Source organism: Ranitomeya imitator, chromosome 6 (assembly GCF_032444005.1).
Source record: "Ranitomeya imitator isolate aRanImi1 chromosome 6, aRanImi1.pri, whole genome shotgun sequence".
Taxonomy (NCBI): Eukaryota; Metazoa; Chordata; class Amphibia; order Anura; family Dendrobatidae; genus Ranitomeya; species Ranitomeya imitator.
Genome location: NC_091287.1, coordinates 200,694,460 through 200,709,254, shown reverse-complemented (window position 1 = coordinate 200,709,254; position 14,795 = coordinate 200,694,460). Strand labels below are relative to the sequence as shown.

The 14,795-nt window shown below is 48.3% G+C and overlaps 1 protein-coding gene across 3 annotated transcripts in view; it reads right to left on the bottom strand.

Annotated features, from left to right (window-relative positions):
• LOC138642334 (protein Shroom4-like) overlaps positions 1–14,795 on the bottom strand; it is a 1,359,201-nt gene that overhangs the window by 1,188,953 nt on the left and 155,453 nt on the right. The window contains exon 2 of one of the 3 annotated variants that reach the window (XM_069730434.1): positions 11,202–11,279. The exons of the other annotated variants lie outside the window; for them this stretch is intronic. The gene's annotated coding sequence lies outside the window, so the exon portion shown is untranslated. The remainder of the gene's footprint in view (positions 1–11,201; positions 11,280–14,795) is intronic. 3 annotated transcript variants of the gene reach the window in all.

Below are 14,795 nucleotides of genomic sequence, written 5' to 3'. Positions count from 1 at the left end.
AGCTTCTAGTTCAAGTGAGAGATTCCCCACTCTATGTGGGATGCACAAAATGGCGTCGGCGGGAAATCTTCAGCTCCCTCCCCACACTTTCAGAGCTGCACCCGGATTGCCCTCTGAGTTTTTAATGGCACAGCGCGCCTCTGCAGATGTTAAGCCCAGCCAGCAATGTCACTTGTTGCAGGATCTTTTTACTGTGTTGGATGTGCTCCTTTCCCTCCTCCTAAGTTGCCAGCACAGAGCAGGGGCAGGGGAGCAGACACTAAGGACAGGCTGTCACAGAGCACAGCCGCGAGAGCCAGGCAGCAGTGAGGCGGCGCCGCAGGTAAGCGATGAGTCAGATAAGCGGCCAGCTGCAGTGGGAGAGTGGGTCTGGGGGAGGGGGCCGAACGTACCTTCCTGTGTCTGCTGTATAGTCCGCCTGTGGATCTTCAAAGACGGCGGCCTCCTTCCTACTAGTCTCCTCTAACAGGCGCCTTGTTATCTCCCAGCAGGGGGTGCAGCTGGGGCACAACAGCGCAGGACCCGGACACACCGTACCACAGGGACCGCTGGTGCAGGTAAGCGGCAGGATCCATGAGCGGCTCGCCGGAGCGGGATAACAATCCAGGGGAGGGGAAGTGCCGGCACTTGTCCGAAACCGCTTCAGTGAGCAAAGTCCCGGGACTTTCAAGATGGCGGCAGCTCTATGATCACTCCTCTCTTCTCCTGAGGTCCGCAGCTCCCGCGCCGGGGGAGCAGGCAGCACTCATTCACCTGCTCCTTCCTGGCTTCCAGGGGTAGTTAGGGTCAATATCATCCGATCCTGGGCTTGAAATTATCCCTTTTGAGGCCAGTAATTCTATAAACAGTATAAGTTGGGCAGGAGCTTCTGTGAAGTGCGACTGGTTCCTCTCGCAGTCAGGCCACGCCCCCCAAGGGCTACTGAAATTTGACCGTGATTTTATTTAGAAGGCGGTAATCTATACAAGGTCTCAGCGAACCATCCTTCTTGGCCACAAAAAAGAACCCCGCTCCCAATGGCGACGATGACGGGCAAATATGACCTTTCTCCAAGGACTCCTTCACGTAACTCCGCATAGCGGCGTGCTCAGGTACAGATAAATTAAACAGTCGACCTTTAGGAAACTTACTACCAGGAATCAAATCGATAGCACAATCACAATCCCTATACGGAGGTAGGGCATTGGACTTGGGCTCATCAAATACATCCCGGTAATCAGACAAGAACTCTGGGACCTCAGAAGGGGTGGATGACGAAATAGACAGAAATGGAACATCACCATGTACCCCCTGACAACCCCAGCTGGACACAGACATTGATTTCCAATCTAATACTGGGTTATGGACTTGTAGCCATGGCATTCTGACGTCTGTGTTCTTGCCGTTCAACTCTGGTCAAAGTCCTATCGCACTGCATAGGCTCAGGTTTATGCTCGGATAATACCGCCAAATGGTGCACAGATTTACGCTCACGCAAGCGTCGACCGATCTGAATGGCCAAAGACATAGACTCATTCAGACCAACAGGCATGGGAAATCCCACCATGACATCCTTAAGGGCTTCAGAGAGACCCTTTCTGAAAATAGCTGCCAGCGCATCTTCATTCCATTGAGTGAGCACGGACCACTTTCTAAACTTCTGACAATAAATCTCTATCTCATCCTGATCCTGACACGGAGCCAGCAAATTTTTCTCTGCCTGATCCACTGAATTAGGTTCATCGTACAGCAATCCGAGCGCCAGGAAAAACGCATCAATATTACATAATGCAGGATCTCCTGGCGCAAGGGAAAATGCCCAGTCTTGAGGGTCGCCATGTAATAAAGAAATAATGATCCTAACTTGTTGAACTGGGTCACCAGAGGAGCGAGGTTTCAAAGCCAGAAACAGTTTACAATTATTTTTGAAACTCAGAAATTTAGCTCTTTCTCCAGAAAACAAATCAGGAATAGGAATTCTTGGTTCTAACATAGAATTCTGCACCACAAAGTCTTGAATATTTTGTACTCTTGCAGTGAGATGATCCACACATGAAGACAGGCCTTTAATGTCCATCACTACACCTGTGTCCTGAACCACCCAAATGTCTAGGGGAAAAAAAAGGCAAAACACAGTGCAAAGAAAAAAAAATGGTCTCAGAACTTCTTTTTTCCCTCTATTGAGAAGCATTAGTACTTTGGGCCTCCAGTACTGTTATGATTAGGTAATTCAGAACCACAATGGACCTTGAAGTTCAGAGCACACAAAGTGACCTGACAATAACCAAAAGACATAGGACGAGCTCTGAGACGTGGGAACTCTGCTGACCGCAATCCCTAATCCTATCCAACCACACTAGAGGCAGCCGTGGATTGCGCCTAACGCTCCCTATGCAACTCGGCACAGCCTGAGAAACTAGCTAGGCCTAAGATAGAAAAATAAGCCTACCTTGCCTCAGAGAAATACCCCAAAGGAAAAGGCAACCCCCCACATATAATGACTGTGAGTAGAGATGAAAATACAAACGCAGAGATGAAATAGATTTAGCAAAGTGAGGCCCAACTTACTGAACAGACCGAAGATAGGAAAGATAACTTTGCGGTCAATACAAAACCCTACAAACAAACACGTAGAGGGGGCAAAAAGACCCTCCGCACCGACTAACGGTACGGAGGTGCTCCCTCTGCGTCCCAGAGCTTCCAGCAAGCCAGAAAAACCAATTAAGCAAGCTGGACAGAAAAAATAGCAAACAAAAATAACACAAGCAAAACTTATCTTATGCAGAGCAGACAGGCCACAGGAACGATCCAGGAGGAAGCAAGACCAATACTAGAACATAGACTGGAGGCCAGGAGCAAAGCACTAGGTGGAGTTAAATAGAGCAGCACCTAACGACTTCACCACATCACCTGAGGAAGGAAACTCAGAAGCCGCAGTACCACTTGTGACCACAGGAGGGAGCTCTGCCACAGAATTCACAACAGTTAACTCAGTGTGCCTTTAGTGAGATGTACTGTTCGTGACCACAAGCACTTGTCCATGTGTCTGTGGTTAGGTGGACTTTCCCAATAACAGCATTGTTGAGGGAAAGGGTAATGTTGTGGGACACGTGCCTGTGTAATGCCAGGACAGTACACCGTTACAAATAGTCCCGAATATTCAGGACCTTGGGGTGATCCTAGACTCTGCCCTCTATTTTAACATACATATCCAAGCCCTTCCCCACTACAACTCACAAACATTTCCAAGATCCATACATTCCAAGAAACGGCAAAATGTTTGCGCATGTCCTCAAGATCTCCCGCCTTCACTATTGCAACCTTCTACTCTCTGGCCTCCCCTCTAGCATTCTTGCACCACTCCGATCTATCCTAAAGTCTGATTCCTGAGTAAACCAACTGTCCCTCTGTTATTTCCCAGCCTCTCCTCTCTGCCAGGCCCATCACTGCCTTCCAATTGCCCAGAGGCTACAGTTCAAAACCCTAACTATGAGAGACAAAGCCTTCCACAATCTATCTCCATACATCTGCAACATGGTCTCCCAACGTCTGACTGGGTCATGGCTTCCTCTATGCTAGCCCAGTGTGCCGTCAGTGAAATGTACCATATCTGCCCACATGCACTTGTCCAAGTTTCCTTGCTTAGGTGCACTTTCCATGTAACAGCATTGTAGAGGGCCTGGGTAATGTTGTGGGATATGTGCTTGTGTAATGTCGTGACAGCAGACAGGGAAAAATTGTGGCAGCTGGGTAATGAGTACCTTGTTATGGTCACCGCCATCAGGTTGCGGAAAGCTTCTGTCTCCCACGGTCCTAAAATGCAACATTTCGAGCGCAAGCAGATGAGAAATGTGTGAATTTTGTACTGTGGCATTGGCTGCTTATTTCCGCTTGCGTTCCAAAGACTGGGGTATGGACAACTGAACGCTGCACTGGGACAAGGACTTGGACTTGCTTGTTGATGGTGCTAGTTGAGTTTGTGTGCAACTGCAGATACAGGGCATGAGGCATCTTTGCATGCACCATGGACAGGGGATTTGCTTGCATGCACAATATCAGAAGAAGTAGTGGTATCACCCGCAGACACTGTTCATGGAGCCTTGTGTTCAACCAACAGAGTCGGGTCCTTTGCTGCCACAAGCCTGATCTTGCTTATGGTGGTTAGGTTGGGAGTTTTGCTACCCCTGCTGATGCAGGCCTGGCCGTTGGTGCAAATGGCCTTTTGGGGGTTATCGGCAGAGTCTTTAAAAAGCAACCAGGCTAATACGGGGACATTCAGTGTCTCCCTCTCCCACACCACCTCCTCACCTTGAGCACGGTCTGTCGGTGTTCCCCAAGGCTCAGTTCTAGGACTCCTACTCTTCTCCATCTACACCTTCGGCCTGGGACAGCTCATGTAATGGCACGGTTTGCAATATCATCAGTACGCCGATGACCCACTGATCTACCTATCTGTACCTGGCATCACCTCCTTACTGACCAAAATTAGACGTCTTGCCGCTATTTTAACCTTCTTTTATGCTTGCTTTCAAAAAGTGGACATGGACAAAACAGAATACATCATCTTTCATCCATCTCACACTAAATAGACATGAGAGCTGTGTATGCATCATTCGGTACTACTTTAGTAAGAGGGAAAGTTTGCCCACGAGAAAATGATTTTCCAGACATTCACGGCCTTTTTTTGCACATTTTTTACAGCTGTGATCTTCATCTTCTTGGTGTGGATGTGTTTAATTAATTTAAAAAATGTCATCAATACCATCATTGTCCATATCATGTAAAGAGAAAGTCTGGTGTGGGTCGTGGTTATCTATAATTAGTGGCATTCCTTTAACAGTGTTCGTTACACTAGAACAAACAATTTTCGACTATGACATTTGGATATTATTGGTAATATGTATGGGTGAAGATGAAAAAGCTTGTGCCATGGGTGTGTTTATAGTTACGGATGGTGCACTCCTCTTTTTTTAAATCAAATAACTTTTATTAAAGCATATGACACGCAGTAATACAGTCTGACACATTTTCCAGATAGGTACTACTAATACAAAACCTATTAATACATTTTCATTTTATGAAAACAGGACCCTTACCCCATAACCAACCTCCCTCCCCCCAGTCCCTTACCCATTATCCTACACAACCAACTGACAACATCACCTCTTGAAAATTGCCCAACAGTACATGTAAAAGTCCCTCCAGAAGCAGATAAACGACCCCCATTCTACTCTGCAATAACTCAGCAGATGCCACGCCTGGGTAATCCATCCATCCGCCCCACACATTTTCAAATTTTGTATTCTGGCCTCTCTTGATGTGGATATTCCTTTCCATAAGGACAATAAAATTAATTTTATTAATAAATTCCCTTTTCCCTGGTGTTTTTTCATCCAACCAGTGCATTACAATAAGCTTTCTCGCAGCATACAACAATCTTGCAATAATCAACCTTCCACATTCATCCGTAGAAATATTGTCAATACAACCCAGAAGGCAAGTCAATGGGTTAAGTACATTTACCATTTACCCCTGTCACCTCTTGAATTAAGCACCCAAAAGGGTTGGAGGCGAGCGCACGACCACATCATATGTATCAAATCTGCATCCTCCTCACCGCACCTTGGGCATTTTGAGTCACCTCTCAGTCCTGCCTTCCTCATCCATGCTGGGGTCCTGTACACCCTATACATCAGGTATAACTCCGACATCCTCTTAGCCTCACTCATGGACGCCTTGGGGATGTATTGAAGTATATATTCCCACTGGGACTCCAACAAAGGACCCACGTCCGCCACCCATTTTTCCTTCATCCTTAACAGATGTTTCAATAAAAAGGTATCCATCAGACCCCTGTACATCAAGGTAATGAACCCACTTATACTCTGAGGCCCGATAAGATTGAACAAGCTATCGGACTGCAGAATCACGCGCGACCCCTCCTTTTGACAATTTAGGGCATGTCTCAACTGCAAATATTGAAAGAACATCTTCTGGGACAAAGGAAACTTAGCCTTAAGTGTCTCGAATGTTTTAATAATATCCCCATCAAGCAACTGAGACGCAAACCGAATGCCAATGCGCCTCCACTGACCGAGCCCCCGCAATCTCATGAGCTCTGCCATCCTAGGATCAAACCAAATCAGTGTATATCTCGTACGTTCTGTTTCTCCCCTCCAATACTTAATTTTCTGCCAGGCTTTCCCCATAATAGCTATTGTTGGGAATTGTTTGGGGTTACTTCTGAATCTGCCTGCTTCCAGACTGGCTAACAATGGGCCTTTCCCTACCGCGAAAGGGCCTTTCCCTGACGCACTCCGTTCCAGTTCTCCCCAACCTACCATATGCTGGCATTGAGATGCTATATAGTAAATCCATGGATTGGGGACCACCAGACCACCCTCATCCTTTGCCCTTAGCAGATGTTCCAATTTGATGCGTGCCAGGCCACCCTACAAAATTAAGTCCCTAAATAGAGTATTGATCCTATAAAACGTACTCTGAGGCAGCCACACCAGAGCGTTATGCAATATGTAGAGGAGCTGAGGCATAAGTAGCATTTTGATCAAATTTACTCTTCCTGCAACCGACAGAAATAGCTTCTTCCAGGCTTCTTCCAGGTTGAGCCGCACATAGTCCTCTATTTTGCCCAAAACCACAATGCCCAGATATTTAAACTCATGTACCACACTTAAGGGAACCCCAGGGTCCAATGTCAGAGGAGCCACTGCGTCCATAGGCAACAACACAGACTTATCCCAATTAATAGATAATTCGGAAAAAGCCACAAATTTTTTAATGCTGTTCATAACAGCCCCCAAAGACTCCTGCACATCTTCCAAGAACAGTAGCACGTCGTCCACGTACAGGGCAATCTTTTCTTCATAGTTTCCATATCTAAATCCCTTTATGTCCCTATACCTCCGTATCGCCGCCGCCAAGGGATCAACAGCAAACAAGAGAGGAGACAAGGGGCACACCTGCTGCTTTCTCCTATATAAAGGGAAATCCTCCGACAAAAGCCCATTTACCCATATCCTTGCTCTTGGAGAGGCATATGTTATGATCAGGTGACCTTGGAGCAGCATGAAAACCTTCACTGGAGTAGGTGGTAACTATACTGACCGCAAACCCTGATCTTATCACCGCAACTAGAAGTAGCCGTGGGGTGTGCCTAACAAAACCTAGACGCCTTGACACAGCCGGAGGACTAAATACCCCTATAGATGGAAATAGGAATACTATCTTGCCTCAGAGCAGAACCCCAAAGGATAGGCAGCCCCCCACAAATAATGACTGAGTAGTAGAGGAAAAAGACACACGCAGGCAGAAAACAGGATTTAGCAAAAGAGGCCACTTCTAGCTAAATAGGAAAGGATAGGACAGGATACTAAGCGGTCAGTATTAAAATCCTTCCAAAAATATCCACAGCAGAAAATACCAAAAACTCCACCACCTAACTAAAGATGTGGAGCGTATATCTGCAACTCCAGAGAATCCAACCAGACTGAGAAAACACTGACACAGTCTAAGCTGGACAATAGAAAACAAAAGAATAGCACAGAATATAAGCACACAGCATGTGTGCCACAGAAAAAGAAACAGACACTTATCTTTGCTGAATTGGCAGCTAAGCAGGAGAGGCCAGTCAGAGATCCAACACTTCCCAAAAAACATTGACAACTGGCAAGGACTAATGAGTCCAGCAAACCTAAATACCCCAGTCAGAATTGCAATCAGCAGATACACCTGTCCAAGACTGCAGCCCAGGGACAACTGCATTACCATCTACAACCACCGGAGGGAGCCCAAAAGCAGAATTCATAACAGGCATATAACAATTGCACCCAAGTTATAAATCTCTTGCCAAAACCCATAGCCTTCATAACCGCCAACAAATACCAGAAATTCCACACTATCAAAAGCCTTAGCGGCTTCTAAAGACACCACAACCCTCTGACCCATTTTGTCCGACTTTACCTGCATATTGAGAAACAATTGTCTAAGATTACATGCTGTAGAACTATTGGGCATAAAACCGGACTGGTCCCGGTGTAATAGTGTCGTTATCACCTTGTTAAGATGATTAGCCAACATTTTGCCCAAGATTTTGATATCTATGGTTAAGAATGAGATTGGACGATAAGAAGCCGGATCCATCGGATCCTTACCCTGTTTTGGCAGCACTACAATTATTGCCTCAGGCATGGACCGCGGCAACTCCCCCTCCACCAGACCAGCAGCATACACCTCCAACAAAGCGGGTAGCAATACCTCTTTACATTTTATATACACCTCCCCTGGGATACCATCCCCCTGGGGCTTTATCATTAGGCATAGAGGCCAGTGCTGGTCAAGCTCCGCCAAATTAAACGGCTCTTCAAGAAGTCCCTGACCAACCGTAGAAAGTCTAGGAAGCTGAACAGCTGCCAGAAAACCATCCACCTCCTCCATCTTTGGTTGTACCCGTGATTTAGAAAGATCTGAATAATATTCTGACATAACCTCCAAAATTGCCCCGCAACCAGTATGCTCCGACCCATCCTTTCCCTTCAAAGCAACTATATGTGTGCAGTCTCTCTGTGCTTTCTATTCTAGCCATTCTATTCTAGAAAGGAAATGCACTCCTCCTTAACCCCTTTACCCCCAAGGGTGGTTTGCACGTTAATGACCGTGCCAATTTTTACAATTCTGACCACTGTCCCTTATAACTCTGGAACGCTTCAACGGATCCCAGTGATTCTGACAATGTTTTCTCATGACATATTGTACTTCATGATATTGGTAAAATTTCTTTGATATTACCTGCGTTTATTTGGGAAAAAAACGGAAATTTGGTGAAAATTTCGCAATTTTCCAACTTTGAATTTTTATGCAATTAAATTACAGAGATATGTCACACAAAATACTTAATACATAACATTTTCCACATGTCTACTTTACATCGTCACAATTTTGGAACCAAATTTTTTTTTGTTAGGGAGTTATAAGGGTTAAAAGTTGACCAGCAATTTCTCATTGTTACACCATTTTTTTTTTAGGGACCACATCTCATTTAAAGTCATTTTGAGGGGTCTATATGATAGAAAATACCCAAGTGTGACACAATTCTAAAAATGGCACCCCTCAAGGTGCTCAAAACCATATTCAAGAAGTTTATTAACCCTTCTGGTGCTTCACAGGAATTTTTGGAATGTTTAAATAAAAATGAACATTTACATTTTTTTCACAAAAAATTTAATTCAGCTCCAATTTGTTTTATTTTACCAAGGGTAACAGGAGAAAATAGACCACAAAAGTTGTTGTTCAATTTGTCCTGAGTACACCGATTCCCCATATGTGGGGGTAAACCACTGTTTGGGCGCATGACAGAGCTCAGAGATGGGACGCCATGTTGCGTTTGGAGAGCCCCTGATGTGACTAAACATTGGATCCCCTCACAAGTGACACCAGTTTGGAAAGTAGACCCCTTAAGGAACTTATCTAGATGTGTGATGAGCACTTTGACCCAACAAGTGCTTCACAGAAGTTTATAATGCAGAGCCGTAAAAATAAAAAAATCATATTTTTTCACAAAAATGATCTTTTCACCCCCAATTTTATATTTTCCCAAAGGTAAGAGAAGACATTAGACCACAAAAGTTGTTCTGCAATTTGTCCTGAGTGCGACGATACCCCATATGTGGGGGTAAACCACTGTTTGGGCGCATGGCAGAGCTCGGAAGGTAAGGAGCGCCATTTGACGTTTTAATGCAAAATTGACTGGAATCGAGATGGGACACCATGTTGCGTTTGGAGAGCCCCTGATGTGTCTAAACATTGAAACCCCCCACAAGTGACACCATTTTGGAAAGTAGACCCCCTAAGGAACTTATGTAGATGTGTGGTGAGCACTTTGACCAACCATGTTAGGACCGGCGGAACGCACCAAGAAAGGTGATATAGATGCGTTCGCAGTCCGGGGTCCACCGTGCAGGTGAAAACCTGCTGCTAGTAAATACAGACTATATGGCGGTACACTAAAGTATATACACGTGGGTTCAACCTCACCCAGCGTGAAGGGAGAAATCCTGTTGTGTCACAGGATCGCGGTACCGCACCTAAAGCGCGAGCGAGTAGTCAGCGTACTTAACCCCAACTGGGATTGAAGTCCGATTAGACCCTCGCTGGCACTATACCGCAACTGGGTGTGAAAGGAAACTTAAATATAGATATTTAAATGCACAGGAGTGCGAGCAATGCCGCACTGACGGACGCCACCAACCACACAGGCTTGGGTATGGAAAGCGCAAGGCAAGCGCACGGCGCCGTACAGGCGGACACAGCAAGAGGACGCTGTAATGTGTGTATCGTGCAGATGATTAGTCGGGCGCTAGATAGCTACCAACATCCGTGAGCAGACAACAACTCTAGGGAGGGATATTTAGGAGCTTTCATCCATCGACATACATTCATCTACACACACACATATAACATTATGAGACAATACTAGCGCATGGCCGTGCGGTCATGCGCAGTTTATATAGTTGCAGCACAGGAAGTGGCTACAGAACTTTTGCCCTTCCAAGACCTGCCAAGAGGACCAATGGAATGTGCCGCAGAGCCTGAGCACATGACCCTCGATCTCCAACGGGAGATCTTGCCCTGGGCATGCTCAGTGTGTGCAGATAAGGACTTAGTCCCAGAGAAGTCCGCTCACTGCTGACCAGTATTGGCTTTAAAGGCAGAAGCTGGAGAAGCAGCAGTAACTCTCAGAGGCGTAGCTAGAGCTTTTGCCGCCCGGGACTGTTCCCGAGTTTGGCGCCCCCCCCCCCCCCCCCGGCTCAATACACACAAAGGTTACCAAAAACGGTTTTCCTGTTTTGTAGAACTTAAACTGGGCCTAATGGTGTCACCCCCACATGCCACACCTGTGACTTAATACCACCACACCATGACCAGGCCACATAGTGACCGAATAATACTACATACAAGGGACAAATACCACAACACCATTTCCAGACCACATATTACCACCACATAGTGACTGAATACTACAATACTGATCAGTAATAAAAAAAAAACACAATACTATCACCATAAGTGCCAGTATTCACAGGAGATCTGTACTTAGTATGCAGTGTCTGTGTAGAGGTAATACAGAGATCACTGGTGACATTATACACAGGACCTCTATATAGTATACAGTGTATAGTGTCAGTGTATAGGTAACACTGACTCACCAGTGACGTCTCTAGGTGAAGTCCTTCATCTTTCATCCAGCACAGACCGCCATCATTCCTTCCAGCCAGGACTCGTTTCTGCAGGAAATAACACAGTTATCTCGAGCTCCGCTTGCAGAACACATTACTTAATTTTTCACAACTTCTACATTACATCACATGAAGAAAAAAAAGGTGATATAGTGTCACTCTGCACAGTAACAGGACCGCCCCCCCATTTAAAACAGTACACTCAAAAAATAAAATAAATACATCACTGCAGTAATAATATCCCTTAATTAGCCCCTATGGTAATAATATTCCCCACCCTGGCCCCGTTTCTCATTCCTGGCTCCAGCCATATGTTCTCGCATCCTGCCCTCATGAGTATCCATTCTACCCCATATGATCTCCCCATCCTGCCCCACCAGCCTCCATCGTATCCGTCCTGCCCCATGATCCAATCCTGCCCCGTGTCTCCAATCATGCCCCGTATCTACATTCTGCCCATGCCTCAAGTCCTGCCCCCAGTGTGTCCAGCATATTACCCCCATGTTGTCCAGCAATCTGCCCCAGTGTGTCCAGCATATTACCCCCATGTTGTCCAGCAATCTGCCCCAGTGTGTCCAGCATATTACCCCCAGTGTGTCCAGCAATCTGCCCCAGTATGTCCAGCACTGCCCCCAGTGTGTCCAGCAATCTGCCCCAGTGTCCAGCCTTTCCCCAGTGTGTCCAGCAGTCTGCCCCAGTGTGTCCAGCATATTACCCCCAGTGTCCAGCATTGCCCCAGTGTGTCCAGCATATTACCCCCAGTGTGTCCAGCAATCTGCCCCAGTGTCCAGCATTGCCCCAGTGTGTCCAGAAGTCTGCCCCAGGGTCTCCAGCATTGCCTCAATGTGTCCAGAAATCTGCCCCAGGGTCTCCAGTATTGCCCCAGTGTGTCCAGCAATCTGCCCCATGGTCTCCTGTATTGCCCCAGTGTGTCCAGCATTCTGCCACATGGTCTCCTGTATTGCCCCAGTGTGTCCAGCATTCTGCCCCATGGTCTCCAGTATTGCCCCAGTGTGTCCAGCAATCTGCCCCATGGTCTCCTGTATTGCCCCAGTGTGTCCAGCAATCTGCCCCATGGTCTCCTGTATTGCCCCAGTGTGTCCAGCATTCTGCCACATGGTCTCCTGTATTGCCCCAGTGTGTCCAGCAATCTGCCCCATGGTCTCCTGTATTGCCCCAGTGTGTCCAGCATTCTACCACATGGTCTCCTGTATTGCCCCAGTGTGTCCAGCATTCTGCCCCATGGTCTCCAGTATTGCCCCAGTGTGTCCAGCAATCTGCCCCATGGTCTCCTGTATTGCCCCAGTGTGTCCAGCAATCTGCCCCATGGTCTCCTGTATTGCCCCAGTGTGTCCAGCAATCTGCCCCATGGTCTCATGTATTGCCCCAGTGTGTCCAGCAATCTGCCCCATGGTCTCATGTATTGCCCCAGTGTGTCCAGCAATCTGCCCCATGGTCTCCAGCATTGCCCCAGCCCCAGACAGTCAGACATAAAGAAAAAAAAAAAAAAGTAAAATCCTCACCTCTCCCGTTCCTAGCGCAGGTCCGGTGCAGTCAGCGTCTCTCCGGCTCTGCGACGCTCAGGACAGAGAGGTAGAGCGGCGCGCACAGTAGTGACGTCATCGCGCCCTCTGCTCTGAGACGTCGCAGAGTCAGAGGAGGCTGCAGCTGCCGGCGCCGCAGGAACCAGGAGAGGTGAGTATTAGAGCGGGGGGCGGGGGCGGGGGCGGGACCCGGGGGTGGGGGGAGCTGGCCCTGGTCGTGGCGGCGGACGGCGCCGCCCGAAGATTTAAAGGGGCGTCTTTTTTTTTCTTTTTTTTTTCTTCTGCAGCGCCGGCCGCCCCCCGCATTGTGCCGCCCGGGGCGGACCGCCCCCCCCGCACCCCCCTTCCTACGCCACTGGTAACTCTTCTCACAGAGTCAGACTGAGCGAGACGCTGGGATCGACGTCCCTGCTGAGCAGACTCCACTGCGGCTGGAGGAGAATGGGGGACCGCAGCGGAGACGGATCGAGATTCCCCCTGTGCAGCAGAGGAAACTCGACTCCTAACATTACCCCCCCCCCCCCCTCCTAGGACCCCCCCCTCCTTGGGCCTCGCTACGTTCGAAGGCAGCAATGAGCTGCGGAGCCCGAATGTGCTCAACAGGCTCCCAGGAACTGTCCTCGGGGCCATAACCCTTCCAGTCCACCGAATAAAATTTATTACCACGCACCACCTTGCACCCCAAAATAGCGTTCACCTCATAATCGTCCGAAGACGAACCCGATGTCCCAGCAGATGACTCGGAGAACCGGGACATATACACGGGTTTCAAGAGGGACACATGAAAGGTGTCGGTGATACCCAGGCGTGGCGGAAGGGCCAAACGATAGACCACAGGATTAACCTGCTCGAGGACCTTGAATGGGCCCAAGTAGCGAGGAGCAAATTTAGTGGACTCAACTCGCAGCCTGATGTTACGGGCGGAGAGCCACACCAAGTCGCCAGGAGCAAAGGTTGGAGCGGGGCGCCGATGAGCATCGGCGGAGGACCTCATTCTCTCCTTAGAGGCCCGAATGGCATTCTGAGTGCGGTCCCAAATATCCCGTGCCTCCACAGCCCAGTCTGCCACCCTGGAATCGGCGGAAGACACGGGCATAGGCACAGGTACCCGTGGATGCTGACCATAGTTGAGGAGGAATGGGGTTTGTCCAGTGGAATCGGCTACGGCGTTGTTCAGTGCAAACTCTGCCCATGATAGCAAGGATGCCCAGTCATCCTGCCTGGCAGAAACAAAATGTCGCAGGTATGTGACCAAGGTCTGGTTGGCCCTCTCTACCAACCCATTCGTCTCGGGATGATAAGCGGAAGAGAGATTCAACTCAATACTGAGAAGACGACAGAGCTCTCTCCAGAACCGAGACGCAAACTGGGGACCCCGGTCACTGACAATTTTGTCTGGCATACCATGCAGGCGGAAGATATGTCTAATGAACAACGCTGCCAAGGCCCGTGCAGAAGGTAACCGTGGTAGCGGCACCAAATGCACCATTTTTGAGAAATGATCGGTGATGACCCAAATGATGGTACAGCCGCGAGACTTGGGCAAACCCACAACAAAGTCCATCCCGACCATCTCCCAGGGCCTATCTGCCACCGGCAAGGGGTAGAGCAAACCAGCTGGCATTTGACGCGGAGATTTATTTTTGGCGCAGGAGACACACGCCAGAACATAATCCCTGACATCCCGGACCATATGCGGCCACCAGTACGTCCTCGCCAGTAGCTCAGATGTCCTCTTTGTCCCAAAGTGTCCACCCACCCTGGACGAATGAGCCCAAGAGGGAACCTCCGGTCGCAAATTAATGGGCACAAAAGTCTTGCCCGGAGGCACAGACTCTAGCGAAACCGGCGCCACGGTTCTCAGGCTCTCGGAAGGGACAATAAGCCGAGGCTTCTCTTCCTCCTCCTCAATTAACATAAGGGAGCGAGAGAGAGCGTCAGCACGGATATTCTTCTCCCCGGCGAGATAATGAAGAGAAAAGTGGAACCGGGAGAAGAACAGGGACCATCTGGCCTGGCG